Source organism: Giraffa tippelskirchi, chromosome X, assembly GCF_054371585.1.
Source record: "Giraffa tippelskirchi isolate mGirTip1 chromosome X, T2T-mGirTip1v1.2.pri, whole genome shotgun sequence".
NCBI classification, from domain to species: domain Eukaryota; kingdom Metazoa; phylum Chordata; class Mammalia; order Artiodactyla; family Giraffidae; genus Giraffa; species Giraffa tippelskirchi.
In genome coordinates, this window is record NC_137289.1 from 43917839 (window position 1) to 43940262 (window position 22424).

Genomic DNA, 22424 nt, shown 5'->3' on the forward strand with positions numbered 1-22424 from the left:
TTTCCAGATGTTCAAGCTGGTTTTAGAAAAGGCAGAGAAACCAGAGATCAAATTGCCAACATCTGCTGGATCATTGAAAAAGCAAGAGAGTTCCAGAAAAACATCTACTTCTGCTTTATTGACTATGCCAAAGCCTTTGACTGTGTGGATCACAATAAACTGTGGAAAATTTTTCAAGAGATGGGAATACCAGACCACCTGACCTGCCTCTTGAGAAACCTGTATGCAGGTCAGGAAGCAACAGTTAGGACTGGACATGGAACAACAGACTGGTTCCAAATCGGGAAAGGAGTATGTCAAGGCTGTATATTGTCACCCTGCTTATTTAACTTATATGCAGAGTACATCATGAGAAACCCTGGGCTGGAAGAAGCACAAGCTGGAATCAAGATTGCCAGGAGAAATATCAATAACTTCAGATATGCAGATGACACCACCCTTTGACAGAAAGCAAAAAAGAACTAAAGGTCCTCTTGATGAAAGTGAAAGAGGAGAGTGAAAAAGTTGGCTTAAACCTCAACATTCAGAAAACTAAGATCATGGCTCTGGTCCCATCACTTCATGGTAAGTAGATGGGGAAACAGTGGAAACAGTGGCTGACTTTATTTTTTTGAGCTCCAAAATCACTGCAGATGGTGATTGCAGCCATGAAATTAAAAGATGCTTACTCCTTGGAACGAAAGTTTTGATCAACGTAGACAGCATATTAAAAAGCATAGACATCACTTTGTTAACAAAGGTCCGTCTAGTCAACGCTATTATTTTTCCAGTAGTCATTTATGGATTTGAGAGTTGGACTATAAAGAAAGTTGAATGCTGAAGAATTGATGCTTTTGAACTGTGGTGTTGGAGAAGACTCTTGAGAAATCCTTGGATTGCAAGGAGATCCAATCAGTCCATCCGAAAGGAAATCAGTCCTGAATATTCATTGGCAGGACTGATGTTGAAGTTGAAACTCCAATACTTTGGCCACCTGATGGGAAAAGTTGACTCGTTTGAAAAACCGTGATGCTGGGAAAGATTGAAGCGGGGAGGAGAAGGGGATGTCAGAGGATGAGATGGTTGGATGGCATCACCGACTTAATGGACATGGGTTTGGGCGGACTCCGGGAGTTGGTGATGGACAGGGAAGCCTGGCCTTCTGCGGTTCATGGGGTCGCAAAGAGTTGGACGTGACTGAGTGACTGAACTGAACTGACTTAGCTCTTGGTTTTTCAGTGGTAGGTGCTCAACTAATATTTGCTAAATGGAAATAGAAGAATATAGGAATATAGACAACATTAAAAGGCAGCCTGACTTCTATTACCAAATAGAAAATTTTTTGTCGTGTGATCTTGGAAAATGAACTTTTTATTTTCCTCTTCTAGAAAATTGAGTGAATACTTCCTGTTCTTCCTGTCTCAGTGTCTTCTTATGAAACTCACATGTAAAAATAAATATAAAATTTAAAGCTATGTATTGCTCTGGTGTGTTCATCTTGTTTTTCAAATATAAACTACTTTGGAAGCTTAATATAAAACTATAAAAGGAAAATGACAGAGGATAAAACGGTAACTGTGTCCTGAAATGTAAAATAAATGCCTTTTAATGTGTTTTGCCTTTAGAATGCTGACACTTTCCTTCAGCTGTTCAAACAAATTGTTTAAATGTACATGTTGTAAATGTTACAGGGGTTTTTCTGAAAAGAGAAAGAAGGAAATGTAGACATTGCTCCCATTTCCAAATGCTTCCTGTAGTCCAAGTGGTGTCAGCATTCCTTTTGTTCTTGTTTTAGTCAATTCTACTTAAAAAGAAATCATTTAGAGATAAGTGGAAAGCACAAAAGGGAAATCATTGGGACAACTTCCCCCATTTAGTTTCAGACTCATTGCCAGAGAATGTGAAGGCTTATATTCACATGAGAAGGTAAGTCTAGAACTTACCTTTCTAATACTTAACTTTGTATAAATGTTCATTTTCCAAGATCACATGACAAAAATTTTTCTATTTAGTAATAGTAATCAGGCTGCTTTTTAATGTTGTCTATATTCCTATATTCTTCTATTTCCATTCAGCAGATATTAATTGAGCACCTACCACTGAAAAACCAAGAGCTAAATACTTATCATTTCTATTTTGTTAACTAAGGTAACTAAATACCTTTGGGTGTTTTTTTTTTTTTTTCTTTGAATGTGAGGAAACAAACTACAGGAGTTTAATGAAACCAGGGAGATGTAGCACCTTGGGAGAAAGGAATTGGTATTAAAATCTCAGGTTTTTAATAGGTAGAGCTCCCAGGAACATGAAAAAAGTGAGATTTATGTGGAGTGAGGCTGACCAAGTGTACCTGATCAAAGTTAAGTTTCATGAGCAATCCAGGTGAGATATTTTCTGATTATGCTTTAATCATATTTTTTTTCTGGAACATTTTAATACTCTTCTCAGCTACCCCCAAACCACTTACTATTCTCCCACTTCTCAAATCAACCCATGATTGCCTCCATTTTATTTTCACTTTTCTTGTGTTATTCTCCTTTACTCCTTTTGCTTCTTCATGTGTGCCCTAAGTGTTTACAGATAATAGATATGTGACTGTGTATATGAATATATTTATCTATATAAATGATGAAGTGCAACTTGTAACCACTGAATAAATGTTTTGAAATAAATAAATGAAAGTAACATCCAATAATATTTTGCAATTGGATGAATAATACTTGTCATTTCTGTTTTCAACTTCATGATTTACATTTTTACAAATTAATAATTTATTCATTCATCCATAAAGTATTAACAAATTACCTACTCTGACCCAGATGCTGGGAATATACTGCTGATCTCACAAAGCTTGCACATTTTACACAAGTATATATATATAAATAAACCAATAATATAACCTCAGGTAGTGGCGAGTATGGCCAAAAAGTTTATTTGTTTTTTTTCATAAGATGTTACAATATAATAAAGGAACTAAAACAGTGACTGGCACTGTGATAGTGACTGGCAATCACTTTCTCAGGCTGTGTTGGTGTCTAATTGACATCAGGTGGTGAGGGAAGGACTTTCAGAGGTGGTGACACTTTAGTTATGAATAATGAGCTGGTGTGACAGAAGAGCATTCCTGACAGAGAAAATAGCACAGTTAGTACTGAGGTGGGATGATTGTGAGCTTTCAACTTAATGAGTTAACTGATGTTTGATGCCTTCAATAATATATCAAAATAGAGCATGTCATAGTGCCAATCTGTATACTCACTATCCCTCAGGGATTATTCAACTCATTTATTCATTTAGGACATATTTATTGAGCACATAATGTATGTCAGGTACTAGTTATAGGCACTTGGTCATCATCAGGAACAAAATAGACAAAAATACCTGCTGCATAGAGCTTACAGTCTAGAGGAGGGAAACAAGCAATAAACGACAATTCACTAAATAATAGTGTATATTAAGAGGAAATGCATGCTTTGAAATATAGAAATAGTAGGTGTGGTGTGTGTGTGCGCATGAGTGTGTGAGTGAGTGATTGGTACAGGTTGCAATTCTAAATAGAGTGGACATAGTGTAGGTCTTATTGAGAAGGAGGTGTTTGAGAACCCAAGAGAGTAAGTTAGGCACTGAACCAGACCTTAGAGAGGCATTAGTTAATGTGTAATATATAGGAAGACAGCAATATCTTCATACTTTCTAAAAGTTCAAATTCCAAATATATAACATATGGCAATTAGATCATAAAAATGCATGGGATGCACTATACAATTCTCTAACTTCACAAAATGAAATGGTCTGGAAATGAGGACGAGTATTCAGTGCTCAGCCAAAATATTTCTCTGGTGACATAAGAATTAGGGAGCCAAAAACCACATCACTCACTCCAGATTTCTGGCTTCCTCCCAAGAGTCTAAACATTTGTTTCCTGAGAAATACCACTTGAATAATTTCTTGGCCTCTGGACAGGATATCACAAAGCTAAAACTGTATTGCCTTATTTTGTGAGGTTAAATTCAGACTTTTACATTTTTTTTTAATTTATGTTTTTTGCAGTGTGGTTATACAGCTGTATTTTGGCAATTGCTTAATATTATTCTGAGAGATAAAATCTTATGTAAGGAGCAGATACTATAGACTCCATTTAAATTCAAGAGTTTTAGAGTGTAAAACATAAAAAGAGAAACTCAAATCCAGGCAGGCCTTACCAAAATTCTGAAGCAAGGCATTTACCTAGAGTAACAGAAAATAGGTCATGGGACATAAGAGACGTGTTCTGAGGGGAATGTTGAAGGAACAGTGTTCATCAACTCAGAGAAGAGAGGCCTGAGGGATAACTTAATAATTATCTTAAAATATCAGTTACTTAGATGCAGAGGATAGTCAATGGTCTCTTTATTCTTAGATGATTAAATAAACTTAAGAAAGCATGGAAGATTTCTGTTAGACCCTTAAGGAGAAAACTTGATTGTGAAATATTGGAAATGGATCCTTACTGAAAGTTGTGGAATCTTCTCTCTGAAGAGTTTTATAAATAGGAGAAAGTCTCATCTATCTATGATGGTTTGAGTGTAGCAGCAAGACCTAGTGACTCCAAGGATTCTTCTGTAGTACTACATTTGGTGCACTAGCTCTTTTGGAATCATGTTGTCTTCAAATAATGTTGGAGTGTACTGGCATAATTTGCATTTAAACTATTGGTTAAGTGATTTTTTAAAAAAAATCTTCTGTAAGCAAGTTGAGATCTTTAATAGTTTCCTCTCATTTCAAAACATAATGATGGTCTGAATAATATTTCAGTATGTTTCTTTACAGTGTCAGGAATAATTATCTCATTGGTGGTGATTAGTATTAATATCACTAATTAGAAGGAGGGAAAATAATGTGAACTATGCCAGTCCACACAAATTCTGTTACCTTAAGCATTTTGTAAAAGCAAACAGTATTTATTTGAATAATTTCCTTTCCACAGATAGCATCAAGAGGTTACCACATTTAATATCTTTTGTCTATAAGTTCATTTGCTTTTAACTCATAGTACTCTTCTTTCATAGGCCTTGTGGAGACAATTCACAAAAAGTGACTGGATCTCACACATTTGAAAAGGTAAGTTTTAATTTTATTAAAATTTATAGTAAAATTGTATAAAGTAAATGCATTTGTAACAAAGCAAATTTTAGTTTAAAGAATTTTTGGAGAATAATTAGAGCTGAATATGACTTGTAGGCCATCAAGCTTATTTTACTGTTGAAGAAATGGAGGTCCTGAGAAAATAAATTTGTATCCAATGTAACAATAGTAGAATTAGGGCCAAAATTCAGGCTCCCTAACTCACAGTCTAGTGCTCTTAATACACATCATTGAATCTTTCTCTATTTTGGTGGTTGTTTGGGGAGGTTCCATGAGTGTGTGTATGTCTGTGAGTGATAAGAACCTGTAGGTCCACAGAAGTGTGACAGGCTTATGAGAGAGAGAGGATTTAGAAGAACGTGTTCTTTAAAAATGAAGGACACAGGAAGAGTACCATGGCAGAGGGAGACTCATATAGAATATATTTCTTATGACTTTAGAAATGACCTTTTTCTTTTGGGAATCATAATGGGCTAAGGAGGAGATGGGAGAGATACTGATTTACCATGCATGGAAATAAAAGAAAGTTGATATCATAGGAATTTGACTCATTAAATATCACAGATGATAGTTAAGAAATTAAATGTGGCATATATTGGCCACAACAAATCTCACCAAACCTTATGAAAAAGAATGTTCACAGCTATTGAATTTTTTTCTAAGGTGTCCATAGTAAGGGAGCATCTATGTAGCTTGGAATTAGAATCTGTGTCATTAAATATTTGGATAACATAGCAGATGAAATTTGTCAAATAATGTGTCATTCTAAAAGGCTCATGGTAATGTGGAAGGCCAATGTTAAAATGAAAGAAAAAGCATATGGCCCAAATTTACACACAGTCAAGCTACCTTGTTCTAAATAAAAACTATGTTTGCTGGACCCATCTCAAGTTCTCCCTCCCTAGACAACTCAAGTCCTCCTTCATATTTTTCTTGTGTGCCAGAGAGGGTGTGTCAGAGGGAAGATAGGGAATACTTCCAATAATCCAAGGAGAAAATAGTGAGACTTTCTGTTTATCATTTATCCCCTATTTCTCATTTAAAACTCCACACAGACATCATCCCTTCACTGTAACTCACTGCCTGGATTTCCATAGACCCATATGGAAAAAAATACTTCTATCAGTTAGTATTTAGTGGACCGCATTCCATTTGTCTTGTCATCTCTCTACCTTTCCTGGACTAGACTATCAGCTTCTTGAGGGAAGGAAATATATCTTTATGCTTTTCTCCTAATTTAGGTTTTTCAACCTTTAGGAAGAAGTGGAAATGATAGCTGCTTTTTTACACTGGCTTCCTTACAATCTTTTATTCTATCTTTTGGGTCTCAGAGATTCTGCAGCCCACTCTGGCATATGGAATTGATAAACTAAGGAAGGAACCTGGTTATTGTTATTTAATGTTTGGGAACTTATAATTATCTATGAATGTTATATTTTGAAACACTCTTTGCTACGTTTTCTCCAAAGGAGGGGCCTCTTTTGTATCACTAGTGGAACTTAAAGGATTTCTATTAAGCATTTACAGAAAATTGTTCCTCTTACTTTAAAAAAAAAATACAGACAGCTTAGACATAGTTGCCAAGTGTGGGAATGAGGTCTTTGATGGTTTAGCAACTCTTGCTCTCCAATCTCCTTCCCTTTTCATATTTTCTCATTATGTTTATCTTCCCTCTTAGGATTTTTTTTTAATTTTGTTCATAAGTGCATCCATGTATTTATACCTTCATTCCTTACAAATCACTAAAATTAGTAGTCCTAGTCTGTACTTTGCAAAATACTCAATACAAGAATCAGTCATACTGTGCAAATGTGAAATATTTAACATATATCTGCTTCTTTCCCATACATATTTCTTGAGTACTTTATGTGAATATCAATGGATGATTTAGAGAAAATAATTCCTGCTTTGTCAGCTTATCACAAAGGTGTGATGTTAAATTGGGACTTGTAACCCCAATAGGTGGCAAGGGGTAAATCTTGACAAGTAAATGGACAGATGGAGCTTTGTTTTATTCAACCCCTGCCCAACCTTCTGATCAAAATCTTCTATCACCTAATTCACACATAGGCTTACTGTGTGCCAAGCACATAGCAGATGCTTTATACGTATTCATTTAATTCTTGCTACAATTCTGTGAAGGGCTTCCCTGATAGCTCAGTTGGTAAAGAATCCATCTGCAATGCAGGAGACCCCAGTTTGATTCCTGGGTCAGGAAGATCCCCTGGAGAAGGGATAGCCTACCCACTCCAGTATTCTTGGGCTTCCATTGTAGCTCAGCTGGTAAAGAATCCGCCTGCAATGTGGGAGACCTGGATTCTATACCTGGGTTGGGAAGATCCCCTGGAGAAGGGAAAGGCTACCCACTCCAGTATTCTGGCCTGGAGAATTCCATCGACTACAGTCTATGGGATTGCAAAGAGTTGGACACAACTGAGTGACTTTCACTTTCACAGTTCTGTGAAGTGAGACATATTCCTATCTCCATTTTAAAGATGAGGAAAGTGAGACATGAAGATGTTTAGTACATTCTCTAGAGTTACACAACTAGTAAATAATGTTGCTGAAATTCAAACCTAGGCAGTAGGACTCCAGAATTAATGTTCTTAGACACTATACGAAGATCTCAAGCTGTTGTGATTAATTTTCTAGGTATATCTGCATTTCTCTTAGCTATTCTATGTCTTCTTCTAAATGTGTGTCACATATATATGCTAGAGAGCAGCTCAGAACCAAGGAAGTTGGTATATAATTTGCTCTCAACATTTGAATACACAAGGATTAATGGGAACCTACAAGGGAGATTTATTGGGGGGGGATGTTAGTTCTAAAAGGTCTTGTAGGTCTTCATAGAACCGTTCAACTTCAGCTTCTTCAGCATTACTGGCCGGGGCATAGACTTGGATCACCGTGATATTGAATGGTTTGCCTTGGAAATGAACAGAGATCATTCTGTCATTTTTGAGATTGCATCCAAGTACTGCATTTTGGACTCTTTTGTTGACCATGATGGCTACTCCATTTCTTCTAAGGGATTCCTGCTCAAAGTAGTAGATATAATGGTCATCAGAGTTAAATTCACCCATTCCAGTCCATCTTAGTTTGCTGATTCCTAGAATGTTGACGTTCACTCTTTCCATCTCCTGTTTGACCACTTCCAATTTGCCTTGACTCATGGACCTAACATTCCAGGTTCCTATGCAATATTGCTCTTTACAGCATCGGACTTTGCTTCTATCACCAGTCACATCCACAGCTGGGTATTGTTTTTGCTTTGGCTCCATCCCATCATTCTTTCTGGAGTTATTTCTCCACTGATCTCCAGTAGCATATTGGGCACTTACCGACCCAGGGAGTTGCTCTTTCAGTGTCCTATCTTTTTGCCTTTTCATATTGTTCATGGGGTTCTCAAGGCAAGAATACTGAAGTGGTTTTCCATGCCCTTCTCCAGTGGACCACATTCCGCCAGACCTCTCCACCATGACCCATCCGTCTTGGGTGGCCCCACACGGCATGGCTTAGTTTCACTGAATTAGACAAGGCTGTGGTCCGTGTGATCAGATTGGCTAGTTTTCTGTGATTATACTTTCAGTGTGTCTGCCCGCTGATGCCCTCTCGCAACACCTACTGTCTTACTTGGGTTTCTCTTACCTTGGATGTGGGGTGTCTCTTCACGGCTGCTCCAGCAAAAGCTCCAGCAAAAGGAATGCAAAAGTATGAAGTCAGGAAACACCTGGAGTAACAGGCAAATTTGGCCTTGGAGTACAGAATGAAGCAGGGCAAAGGCTAATAGAGTTTTGCCAAGAGAACGCACTGGTCATAGCAAACACCCTCTTCCAACAATACAAGAGAAGACTCTACACATGGACATCACCAGATGGTCAACACCAAAATCAGATTGGTTATATTCTTTGCAGCCAAAGATGGAGAAGCTCTATACAGTCAGCAAAAACAAGACTGGGAGCGGACAGTGGCTCAAATCATGAACTCCTTATTGCCAAGTTCAGACTGAAATTGAAGAAAGTAGGGAAAAACACTAGGACCATTCAGGTATGACCTAAATCAAATCCCTTATGATTATACAGTGGAATTGAGAAATAGATTTGAGGGACTAGATCTGATAGACAGAGTGCCTGAAGAACTATGGACAGAGGTTCGTGACATTGTACAGGAGAAGGGATCAAGACCATCTCCATGGAAAAGAAATGCAAAAAAGCAAAATGGCTGTCTGAGGAGGCCTCACAAATACCTGTGAAAAGAAGAGAAGTGAAAAGCAAAGGAGAAAAAGAAAGATATTCCCATCTGAATGCAGAGTTCCAAAGAATAGCAAAGAGAGATAAGAAAGCCTTCCTCAGCAATCAATGCAAAGAAATAGAGGAAAACAACAGAATGGGAAAGACTAGAGATCTCTTCAAGAAAATTAGAGATACCAAGGGAACATTTCATGCAAAGATGGACTCGATAAAAGAAAGAAATTGTATGGACCTAACAGAAGCAGAAGATATTAAGAAGAGGTGGCAAGAATACAGAGAAGAACTGTACAAAAAAGGTCTTCACAACCAGATAATCACGATGGTGTGATCACTCACCTAGAGCCAGACATCCTGGAATGTGAAGTCAAGTAGGTCTTAGAAAGCATCACTATGAACAAAGGTAGTGGAGGTGACGGAATTCCAGTTGAGCGATTTCAAATCCTGAGAGATGATGCTGTGAAAGTGCTGCACTCAATATGCCAGCAAATCTGGAAAACTCAGCAGTGGCCACAGGACTGGAAAAGGTCAGTTTTCATTCCAATCTCAAAGAAAGGCAATGCCAAAGAATGCTCAAACTGCCACACAATTACACTCATGTCACGCTAGTAAAGTAATGCTCAAAATTCTCCAAGCCAGGCTTCAGCAATACGTGAACCGTGAACTTCCAGATGTTCAAGCTGGTTTTAGAAAAGGCAGAGGAACCAGAGATCAAATTGCCAACATCTTCTGGATCATCCAAAAAGCAAGAGAGTTCCAGGAAAACATCTATTTCTGCTTTATTGACTATGCCAAAGCCTTTGACTGTGTGGATCACAATAAACTGTGGAAAATTGTTCAAGAGATGGGAATACGAGACCATCTGACCTGCCTCTTGAGAAACCTGTATGCAGGTCAGGAAGCAACAGTTAGAACTGGACATGGGACAACAGACTGGTTCCAAATAGGAAAAGGAGTACGTCAAGGCTGTATATTGTCACCCTGCTTATTTAACTTATATGCAGAGTACATTATGAGAAACGCTGGGCTGGAAGAAATACAAATTGGAATCAAGATTGCTGGGAGAAATATCAATAACCTCAGATATGCAGATGACACCATCCTTATGGCAGAAAGTGAAGAAGAACTAAAGAGCCTCTTGATGAAAGTGAAAGCAGAGAGTGAAAAATTTGGCTTAAAGCTCAACATTCTGAAAACTATGATCATGGCATCTGGTCCCATCACTTCATGGGAAATAGATGGGGGAACAATGGAAACAGTGGCTGACTTTATTTTGGGGGCCTCTAAAATCACTGCAGATGGTGATTGCAGCCATGAAATTAAAAGACGCTTACTCCTTGGAAGGAAAGTTATGACCAACCTAGATAGCATATTAAAAAGCAGAGACATTACTTTGCCAACAAAGGGCCATCTAGTCAAGGCTATGGTTTTTTACAGTAGTCATGTATGCATGTGAGAGTTGGACTATAAAGAAAGTTTAGCGCCGAAGAATTGATGCTTTTGAACTGTGGTGTTGGAGAAGACTCTTGCGAGTCCCTTAGAATGCAAGAAGATCCAACCAGTCCATCCTAAAGCAGATCATCCTGGATGTTCATTGGAGGGACTGATGTTGAAGCTGAAACTCCAATACTTTGGCCACCTGATGTGAAGAACTGACTCATTTGAAAAGACCCTGATGCTGGGAAAGATTGAGGGCAGGAGGAGAAATGGATGACAGAGGATGAGATGGCTGGATGGCCTCACCGACTCAATGGACATGGGTTTGGGTGGATTCCGGGAGTTGGCGATGGACAGGGAGGCTTGGCGTGCTGCGGTTCATCGGGTCGCAAAGAGTTGGACATGACTGAGTGACTGAACTGATCTGAACTTGTGACTCATAAAGAAATGGTTATAAAGACAGTTGACTTGTTTGTAGTGCTTTCTAACATGAACCAATTATTCAGTCTCAGATTCTCTGACACCGACTGATATCCCACCATTCAATTCAATGCTGATGCTATCTGTAGTTAGCAAAGACCCCACAGGTTAAGAGGTCAATCCCTCAAGAATGTCCCCACTTCAGATGCTAGTCAAAAGTCCCAGTACTTCTGACCAACCAGCTGTAAATTCAGGAAATCCTAATGACTCATTTTAGGTTTGATAGTTCATTAGAATGACTCAAGGAACTTGGGAAAACACTTTACTGCCTATTAATGGTTTATTATAAGAGCAGCCAAGTGGGAGAGATGTAAAAGGGCAAGGTATTGGTGGGGGTAGGGGTACTTCAGTTCATGGAGCTTTTATTCTCTCTCCAAGCATGTCAACTTCCTGGTATCTTGATGTGCTCACCAAACTTGAAACTCTCCACACCAAGTTGTTTAGGAGTTTTTTTATCAAAGTCTCATTAGATAGGCATAACTAACTAAATCTTTGGTGATGCAACTCAACTTCCTGCCCCCTCTCGTCTCCCAGGAGCTCAGGTTGTGGGGATGATAGTTCCAATCTCTAATCTCAAGGTTGGTTCCTCTGACAACCAACCCTCATCCTGAGCTAAGTGGGGGCTCACTAATCATCACCTCATTAGCATAAGCTCAAGTTTGGCTGAAAGGAGATCATTAAAAATACAGAAGACCCTCCTTTCACTCAGGAAATTCCAAGAGTCTGAGGAACTTTGTGCCAGGAACTGGAGACAAAGAGCAAATATATCAGGAGCATCAGTCTCCTACCTACTCGCTAACCCCTCTATTCCCTGCCCCCAAACCATCTCTTCCTAAAGATACTCACTTTTTCCACAACACACATAGAATGAGTTGTTCTTTCCTCTTAGCTTCCTTAGCTGCCAATGATTCTGTCATAGTGTACAGTTCTTATCACATAGAACTATAATTATCAATAGTTTCTAGTTTCTATCCCTCTAATTAGAATGTGAACTACATGAGATAGTATCTAACTCACATTTGTACCCTAAACATCTAGAGCAGTGCTTGGCACATCATTGCTCTATGAACCATTGAATAAAGGTGAGTAATAGAAAACAGAATCTGGTGCTACTGATCTTTGGCAGTCTATGTGTCTGTATTTAAGTGTGTTTGGTGTTAATCTGGGGACTGCATCAGGATGTTGCTAATTGTATTTCCCAGCTTTTATGGGTTTCCTGAGACTCTTAGCTCTGGTATCTTGCTGTTGAATCTGTGGTAGTCTGTAGAGGAATTCGGAGTTCATAAATTATTAATAATAGCTGGTTTTAGAGTATTAAAAACTGGATTTAGGGGAATGCAGGCAGTCTAGATGGCGTCTGTCTCACAGAGTATGTTCTTTATCACACACTGCTTTTCTGTAGACATGTTAACTCTACCAAATAACTTTTCAAGTCAGTTTTCTGGGGTGTTATGATTAAAAAAAAAAAGAATCCCCACAGAACCTGAGAAGCTTGACATTTGCCTGAAAGTTTAAAAACTGTTCTCAAATTCAAAGAATTTTTTTTAGAATAGTGTGTGTGTTTGTACATATAAACTAAATACTCAATGGCTATTTTAATTATCTTTTAAATACTTATTTTTCTTGTTCATGCTTATTTAATGTCTTTTAGCATTACAAAGAAAATAATACTGTGGCACATTAAATAATGTCTTTGCTAATTGCCTCGTTTTATCAACAGTTCAAGAATTCCAATTTCCTGTTTTGGTAGGAGTTGCAGAACTTTATACAATGAAAGAGATATCATGACCCCTGCCAGTCAGCTATTTTAGCTGCTGAGGTATCAGGAAGAATCCCAGCAGTAGTTTTACAGGAATAGCACTGGACTAGTTGTGAGGTCTACCCAAGTTTTATTTTTCTTGAATATTTGATTTCTGAAAGTAATTTAACCTATTGAAACTTGAGTGATATTCATTTTTAAAACTGAAATATTATCTACTTAACTATCTCAGGGTGCTAATGGATAAAATAAGGTAATAAATATGTTAAAGGAAATCAGCCCTGAATATTCATTGGAAGGACTGATGCTGAAGCTGAAGTTCCAATATTTTGGCCACCTGATGCAAAGAGCCCACTCATTGGAAAAGACCCTGATGCTGAGAAAGATTGAAGGCAGGATGAGAAGGGGATGACAGAGGATGAGATGATTGGATGGCATCACTGACTCAATGGACATGAGTTTGAGCAAACTCTGGGAGATAGTGAAAGACAGGGAAGCCTGGCATGCTGCAGTCCATAGGGTTGCAAAGAGTTGAACTCAACTTAGTGACTGAACAACAACAAAAAATACGTTCCTGCTAAACAGCTTATGGATAGTACTTGTCTATCCTAGTGATTTCAGCCTATGAAGTCTCAGTTCTGACATACTCTTTACCCAATAAAAACCATTCCGTTTTAGCAGGTGGAGGTTTGGAAAAAGCCTAGTGTGTGCTATGCCTCTGAAATTGATCTGGGCCCCTGGGACACTTTGTAAGCTCAGGCTTTAGATTTTCTCTCTTACCCCACCATCTGTTACTGGCTGTTTAATTGGACTTTGGTTCCAATCTGAAGTTCAATTCTTTTTCTGTGTCTCTGTTGAGATTGGGATCCAGGCCTAAATCTTTGGCCTAGTTTCTGCTGACCACTTTTCAAGGATTGACTGTTGACTGCTTGCAGAATCATTTGTATCATCTTGCCCAGTTCTTTCAGAAGAATGACCTTATTCCAACTGTTCTTAGAAACTTCCCTGCTCTGAGGCTTTGATGTACTTCTTCATTTCATGTCCCTTGGGTTACACTGATCTTGGCCTTCATCAAATGTGGGTTTATACCCTCTTTTGGTTTTGGTATAGACTAACTTTCAGCTAGTGGGGGACTGCTCCAACTAGTTTTGTCCCACTTCCTTTCTCTACACCAATTAGACTTATTCTCAAATTCTCTCTCTCTTTTTTTTTTAGAAATTGCAACATGCTTTGTATCTGGGTCAGAGTAATGAGTGCTAAAGTATAAGCATACAGAGTATCACTGGAAGCTTTTATTGATGTCGCTAGAAAGCCATCAAGTAAGACTTTTAGTATATTAAAATGAGTTGTCTTTTTAGTGTCTTTCCCTTCACACCAAGGAACAAAGCTAAGCCTATGCTTTCATTGACTAAGCTATCAAATCAAAGTAGAAGTTCAAATCTAATCAACTTTAATTTCCGAGGCATGGTGCATTATTGTTTCCAACTTCATTTTATCAACTATACAGTCAGCCCTCCAGATATGGGTATTCTGCATCCACAGATAAGGAGGGCCAGTTGTACTATACCATTTTATATAAGGGACTTAAACATCCATGGATTTTTGGTATCCATGTGGGGATCATGGGACTAATCCCCTATGGGCACCAAGGTATGACATTTAATTTATGGTTTTGTCAACAAAAACACACAGTGTGAGAGTTGTGTGTCAAGTTTTATTTCAGGCAAAATGAGGGCTATAGCCTGAGAGACAGCACTTCAGATAGCTCTGAGAAACTGCTCCAAAGAGGTAGAGGGAAATGTCTAAAATATGTGATTTTGATGAAGGGGAAGCACATGCAATCAAGCACATATTTTTTGCAAAAGTTTCTGCTAGTCTCTTGTAGGTGACTGCTAGTCACAAGAAACAGGTGTCACCATGAAGGATTTTAGTGCTTTTCTAGATATGAGGAGATACAAGAATTGGGCTCATAAAATCAGCTCCAAAAAATATCTATCTGAAGACCTTTCCTGCCAATTTTTCCCAGAACACAGGGTGCCTCATTTCTGCTCTCCGCCCTGAGCTCCTTTCAGATGTTGTTGAAAGTCAGCAGCTGTAGCAGCACATGATTTAATCCTTGTAGAGGTAGACGGCAAGTGCCAATTTGTAGTTGACAGTTTGCCTGTCTATAAATAAATGTGCTGTGTTATTCCAAGATATTATTATACTTCTATTTCTTTAATTGTACCTCTCCATTATACTACATAGTATAATAAAATATTTGCAATGGCCAGAAGATTTGGGGGAAACAGGAAGCCTGAAAACTTCCTAGAGAGTGTTTTTAAAAGTAGAAGATAAATTAATTAATTGGAATTGTGATCACAGGAAAAGGAAAGAAGATTTTGAATCTAGGTCTCTATTTCCTTATCATCTTGTCAGCAAATTCTGATTATAAAATTCCTCATGTAGGCCTGATAAATAATTCTGACAAAAATGAATGTGGAAGAGCCAAACTAGTTGACATCTGAAAAGCAAATACCAAACTCCCTGAACAATTCTGTTTCTTTCCACTTTCAACTTCAATTTAAGGGGAAGCATTAACTATGCAAATGAATAAAGAAGAAAAAAACTTAGGTAAAACAAAGTTAGTAATGGAGTGAAGACTGTAATCCATGGTCCCCTCTTCAGTCAGACTCTTTGCTTTTTATTTGTTCATTCATATATTTAATGTAAAATATATCTTTGTTATCTGAGAGAAGTAATCAAGTCTGAACCTGTGTTCCAAAACAAGAAAGATACTTTTTATCCATTGGAATATTAGATGATATATAGACTGAATCCAATCTCAGTTCATTCCTATTTTGGAATAAATCACTGTCATCACTTCATCTACTTTAGAAAAACATCAAAAGTATCCAAGCTTCTTATAGTTTTGCATAGTTCCTGGTCATGGAGATAAGATCAAAAGTGGATTAAAAACTCTGTGGAGACTTGAAAGATGAGGGACAACTTGATGGTGATCTGAGTTTCTCAATTTTATCTGGGCTAACATAAAATCTTGTTTGGTTATGTAAAGGGCTATTTGATAAACTTTCAATGGGAAAAATATACATGAAACTTACTCAGTTTTAATTACAACACCAGGAATTTTAGAAATCAGGGAAAACATTAGTCATCATCTAGTTCTAACTGCTAATTTTACATATGAGAAACTGACTGTTTCTTAGGGGAAATGCAGAGGCAACTTTTGCTTGGAATTGAAAGTTAGACTAGATGAGTTTTGAGGTTCCATTCAATAAATATTTTTTTGAAACTGAAGCCAAATAAGTTAAAGAAATTGCCCAAGGTCACCTAGCGGACTGTGGGAAGGAGAGTCTAGAGTTGAATCCAGGTTTCCTGACTCCTTGTTTGCTTATGACTCTTTTCATACTTAAAGATATTTGAAACTCAGCACAGTAAAGTACTTTATAGATAGTGCACTCTGAGGAAACAACATAGTCCTGGCAATCACATACTTACCTTTGGATTATCTTTTAATTACCAATGTGGTGAGTCACATAGTAAAATAACATTGGCATACTGCAACGCCATATCAGGAACTAATTAAGAGGGGAAAAAAATCATTCAGATGAACTTTGTGATTTCCTCTGAATCTTTTGACAAATAGAACCTTGAATGCTGATCTGTTAGAATTCACACATTCTCATGACAGTACATTTGGTGGATAAGGCAGAACTCCTCCTCCATAAAGACTTCAGTTCTAAGGTCATTTAAAATCTGTTAAGCTAAGAAACTGTTCATTGAGACAGATTTCAGCGACATTGCAGAAGAATTCAATTATAACTGGACACATTATTCAGTTGTAGTAAATCTGGAACTTAAATTTGAAGGAGGGAGTGTGGGGATTAGAGGTAAGCTATTTTGAATAATTTTTTGTTTCACTTTCTTCACTTCTTTTAAAAGGGGCTCATAATTCTTTTTTGTGGAAAAAATTGACTTGACAATATTAATATGGGGAAATATTGTAATATTTTCCATGAAGTTAACTAATAGATGATAGATAATCAGAGTAAATAACACTTGATTTTAATTTTTATTATTTTCATCTTATTAGCTTTTATTTTCTATAAAAAATCATATCTTTTATAAGCAAACCTGGTCCATTAAAAATGGTAAAGATAGTTGCATTTTAGAGTTAAGAGGTTTTCTAAGATTTCTATGTGATTCCAGTTTGCTGTAACTTTTCTCTCTTAAGCTTAGAAATAAGCATAGAGTTCCTCCAAAATGAATGATTTATCTTTATATGACAGTTTGATTTAATGTATGGAGCATGCATACCTCTATATATGATGATTTCATTTATTTGAATATTATGGTTACATATATAGTAAGTTATTAAAATAAAATTTCTGATTTTCACTGTTTTTGCTCTGAAGTCAACTAGCATTTTATACATTTGATGCTGTCTTCCTTTGAAAGGATATATAGTTAACACTTAAATGTGACTCACTTTTATATATTGCACTCATTTTGGGTGCTTCCAGATTATCTTTCTTTTTTGAATATGTAAAAAGATATATAAAGTTAGGACATGAATACAGGGTGTCTATCAGCTGTCTTTGGTCAAAATTTCATTGATACACAGCATTTTTAGAGTGTTCAAGACAATCTCATAGATGATTTCTTATTGTTATTAAATAATAAACAAAGGACTAAGAGATCTGGTTTTCAGTTCTAGATCCTCCCATATAGTCCTGTGACCTTGGGATGGACATCCTACCACCTCTCCATCTTTATTTCTTCGTCTGTAAAATGAACCAGATGTCCTGACTCTGCCTAATGTTGTGAAAGGCAGTAGAAATGTTCGAAATGATTATTCAAACAATAAGATTAAACAAAAGAGAGACAGAACAACTATTGGATTCTTTTTAATTTTTTTGATGCTATGATGTTACCTGTAAATGAAAAACTTGCCTCCAGGGTAATTTTTTTGACAATCGGAGAAATATCACCTGTACTTTTTTACAACTTGGGGAAGTGGGCGTGAGATAGATTGCTTGTTCCCTTTGATGTATTTTTCAGAGTGTCTCCAAAGAATTGATAGGAGGTGGCTCCTAGATATGGGAGAAGCTGAAGATAACTAATAGCAATTGAGTTTTTATGCCCAATATGCTGGGCTTCCCTGGTGGCTCAGACAGTAAAGAATCCACTTGCAATGCGAGATATTGGGTTCGATCCCTGAGTTGGGAAGATCCTCTGGATAAGGGAAAGGCAACCCACTCCAATATTCTTGCCTGGAGAATTCCATGGACAGAGAAGCCTGGCAGGCTACAGTCCATGGGGTCACAAAGAGTAAGACATGACTGAGTGACTTTCACTTTCACTCTACTTTCATCCCATTTAAGTATTTCCTAAACCCCGAGTATTACTGCCTTCATGTTATAGGTAAAAAAAAATTTAGGTACAGAAAGCTGAAGTGTGTTGTTTAGATCTGTGTGGCTGCAATGTCTGAGCTCTTCCCATTATTCCATGCTTCTTCTATATTCTCATGGAGACAATACTGAGAAGATTTGGAATTACGTCTTTCATTCTGTCTGTGGGATCAAGATTTATACTGGGGAGATGGATAACATAGAGTCACGGAGTAGGTGGGCAGGTGCCTACATGATATGATTTGCAAAGCAGTTGACAGGTACCTGTCCACAAATATCATCTTCATTGACGTGTCACGTTCACTTTCCCTGAGATTTTACCACTAAAATGATTACTTTGCTTGTTTTGTTTATCTTTGCCAGTGGAGATGTTTGGAGGACTTCCAAATGCACATACCCCTGGGAGAGTTCATGTATTAAGTCTTTCATCATTTAATATCTTAGCAGCAGTGTAAAATTACAGAAAGAACTCAGATTTAGGAGCCAGGAAGACCTGGAACTGAATTCTGATTGTGCATGCTAATTAGCTGTTTAACTTTCATGGGATAGTTAATCTCTCAAAACTTCACTTTCTTCTTGAGTAAAACAAAAATAATAATATATATGCATATATACTAATTCTAACCTATTAAACATTTGGTGTGGGTAGTTGTGGTAGAGTGGGAAGAGCACTGGGATGGAAGTCAGGAGATTTGGTGTCCTGCCATATTGGTTTTACTTGTCTAGGCAAATATTTATTGAGCACCCACTGTCATGCACTGTGCTAGGTACTGAGGATACAACAGGGAACAATTTGAAGTTCCTGCTTTCTTATATCTGAAATTCTAGTTTGGTGCTAATCTAACTATATCCATATCATACACATGTAGAAAAGGATTAATGTTCTTCATGTTTTAGAGATGGAAAACTAAGAGTTAAATGGTATCATAGTGAGCAAAGTAAACATACTCCCTAATCCTCATTGACTTTATTGTCTAATGAAGTAGAAGTTAATCAGAAAAATATTAGGTTAAAACCATTATAAGTCTTTAAAGGAAAAGTAGTCAGTACTCTAAAAGCATGTAACAGAGGCTGCACATCAGCTTCTCTAAGTGACATCTGAGCTGAGATCTGAAAAATGAATAGGAGCTAACCAGGTCATTCTTCTACATGCCATTATTCAGATGGATTTCCTTCAGCCCTTTCATGTCCTCTTTGTTGGCTGTTGCAAACGGTCACTTCTCTTAAGTCTCCTACTCAGCTACATTTATTCTCAAGAGGTGGATTTGGGTCCTATTTAACATAGAAAATAAGAGCCACCAGGTGTGTCTGAACCTCTCCTCCACCTACCTCGTCGTCTTTTATACATACATTGATTTGCATCTTCATCCATGCTTTTGTCTGAGGAAAAACTAGCTCTCTATCAATCCAAGTTCAATCTCTCTGCCTTTGTTTTAGATTCCATACCTTCCTCTTGCTATTTCAGGGATCTTTTTATATAATTATCACCTTTCTCTTCTGTATTTTTAAGCTTTTCTTCTCTGTGAGTTCTTTTCTTAGCAAGAGGGGAAAAAGACCATTTCTTGACCCTTCTTTGTACAACCAAACTTCAATAAAGGGTCCACACATATAACTGTCTTTACCATGGTCACTAATTACTTCTTATTTCCAAGTACAGCAGGCACATTTCAGTGCTTGTCTTGCTTCCCCCGTGCCTTTCCTTCATTGACACATGAGGCTCTTGGCTATTGAATGCTTTTTCCTTGGAATCTTTTGCTTCACTAATGTCAATGATTATCAGTTTCTCCTGTCAGTACCATTTATTACCATCAGATTAAGTCCAAAGTCTTAACAAGACTCAGAAGGCATGCCTATGTACCACTTGTTTGTGTGTGCTCAGTTGTGTCTGACTCTTTGCGAACCCATGGACTGCAGCCTGCCAGGCTCCTCTGTTCATGGAATTTCCCAGGCAAGAATACTGGAGTGGGTTGCCATTTCCTGCTCCAGGGATCTTCCCAACCCAGGGATTGAACCCTCGTCTCTTGCATCTCCTGCATTGGAAGGCAGATTCTTTACCACTGTACCACTTGGGAATGTACTAGTACACTTCAGCCAAAGCAAACCACTTGTGTAATAGATCCATGAATTCATTAAGATTTCTCACTTCCTTGCTTTTGCTTCATCAATTACCATTGAGGAGAAATCCTTTCCTCAAATTCCCCAGGCACACACCTACTCCTTATCTAGGAGGATGTTTAAATACATATTCCTCTAAGGACACTTACTTGACTCCACCACTCCCAAGAGTAGATTATGTGCCAGTCCTCTGTGCTTCGAAGTGCTTGCCTCTCTCTTGAAACTTACCACACCTTATTATAATTGGGGCTTCTCTGGTAGCTTAGTTGGTAAAGAATTCACCTGCAATGCAGGAGACTTAGGTTTGATCCCTGGGCTGGGAAGATCCCCTGGAGAAGGGAATAGCTACCCACTCCAATATTTTGGCCTGGAGAATCCCATGGACAGAAGAGCCTGGCAGGCTACAGTCCATGGGGTCGCAAAGAGTCAGACACGACTGAGTGACTTTAAATTCATTTCATTATAATTGAAGTTGAGTTTAGTTCAGTTCAGTCGCTCAGTCGTGTCCGAATCTTTGTGACCCCATGGCCACGGCAGACCTTCCTCTCCATCACCAGCTCCCAGAGTCTGCTCAAACTCATGTCCATTGAGCCAGTGATGCTATCCAACCATCTCATCCTCTGTCGTCCCCTTCTCCTCCCGCCTTCAATCTTTCCCGGCATCTGGGTCTTTTCTAATGAGTCAGTTCTTCCCATCAGGTGGCCAAAGTATTGAAGTTTCAGCTTCAACATCAGTCCTTCCAATGAATATTCAGGACTGATTTCCTTTCAGATGAACTGGTTGGATCTCCTTGCAGTCTAAGGGACTCTCAAGAGTCTTCTCCAACACCACAGTTCAAAAGCATCAATTCTTTGGTGCTCAGCTTCCTTTACAGTCCAAATCTCACAACCATGTATGACTACTGGAAAAACCGTAGCCTTGACTAGATGGACTTTGTTGGCAAAGTAATGTCTCTACTTTTTAATATGCTGTCTAGGTTGGTCATAACTTTTCTTCCAAGGAGCAAGCGTCTTTTAATTTCATGGCTGCAGTCACCATCTGCAGTGATTTTGGAGCCCCCCACAAAATAAAGTCAGCCACTGTTTCCACTGTTTCCCCATCTATTTGCCATGAAGTGATGGGACCAGATGCCATGATCTTAGTTTTCTGAATGTTGAGTTTTAAGCCAACTTCTTCACTCTCCTCTTTCACTTTCATCAAGAGGCTCTTTAGTTCTTCTTCACTTTCTGCCATAAGGGTGATGTCATCTGTATTCTTGCCTGGAAAATCCCATGGACGGAGGAGCCTGGTAGGCTGCAGTCCATGGGGTCGCTAAGAGTCAGACACGACTGAGCAACTTCACTTTTGCTTTTCACTTTCATGCATTGGAGAAGGAAATGGCAACCCACTCCAGTGTTCTTGCCTGGAGAATCCCAGGGACCAGGGAGCCTTGTGGCCACCATCTGTGGGGTCGCACAGAGTCAGACACGACTGAAGCGACTTAGCAGCAGCAGCAGCATCTGTATATTTGAGGTTATTGATATTTCCCCTGGCAATCTTGATTCCAGCTTGTGCTTCATCAAGCCCAGCATTTCTCATGATGTACTCTACATATAAGTTAAAGAAGCAGGGTGACAATATACAGCCTTGACGTACTCTTTTCCAGATTATGAACCAGTATGTTGTTCCATGTCCAGTCCTAACTGTTGCTTCCTGACCTGCATGCAGATTTCTCAGCAGGCAGGTAAGGTGGTCTGGTATTCCCATCTCTTGAAGAATTTTCCACAGTTTGTTGTGATCCACACAGTCAAAGGCTTTGGCATAGTCAATAAAGCAGAAGTTGATGTTTGTCTGGAACTCTCTTGCTTTTTTGATGATCCAATGGATGTTGGC

At 38.2% G+C, this 22424-nt stretch overlaps 1 protein-coding gene across 3 annotated transcripts in view; it reads left to right on the forward strand.

Annotated features, from left to right (window-relative positions):
* Nucleotides 1-22424, forward strand: part of IL13RA2 (interleukin 13 receptor subunit alpha 2) — a 99514-nt gene that overhangs the window by 25041 nt on the left and 52049 nt on the right. For 2 of the 3 annotated variants that reach the window (XM_081567865.1, XM_081567866.1), the window contains exon 3: nucleotides 5025-5076. The gene's annotated coding sequence lies outside the window, so the exon portion shown is untranslated. Of the gene's footprint in view, nucleotides 1-2300; nucleotides 2359-5024; nucleotides 5077-22424 lie in introns of those variants that run through there. The other variant, XM_081567867.1, reaches the window with a different exon arrangement.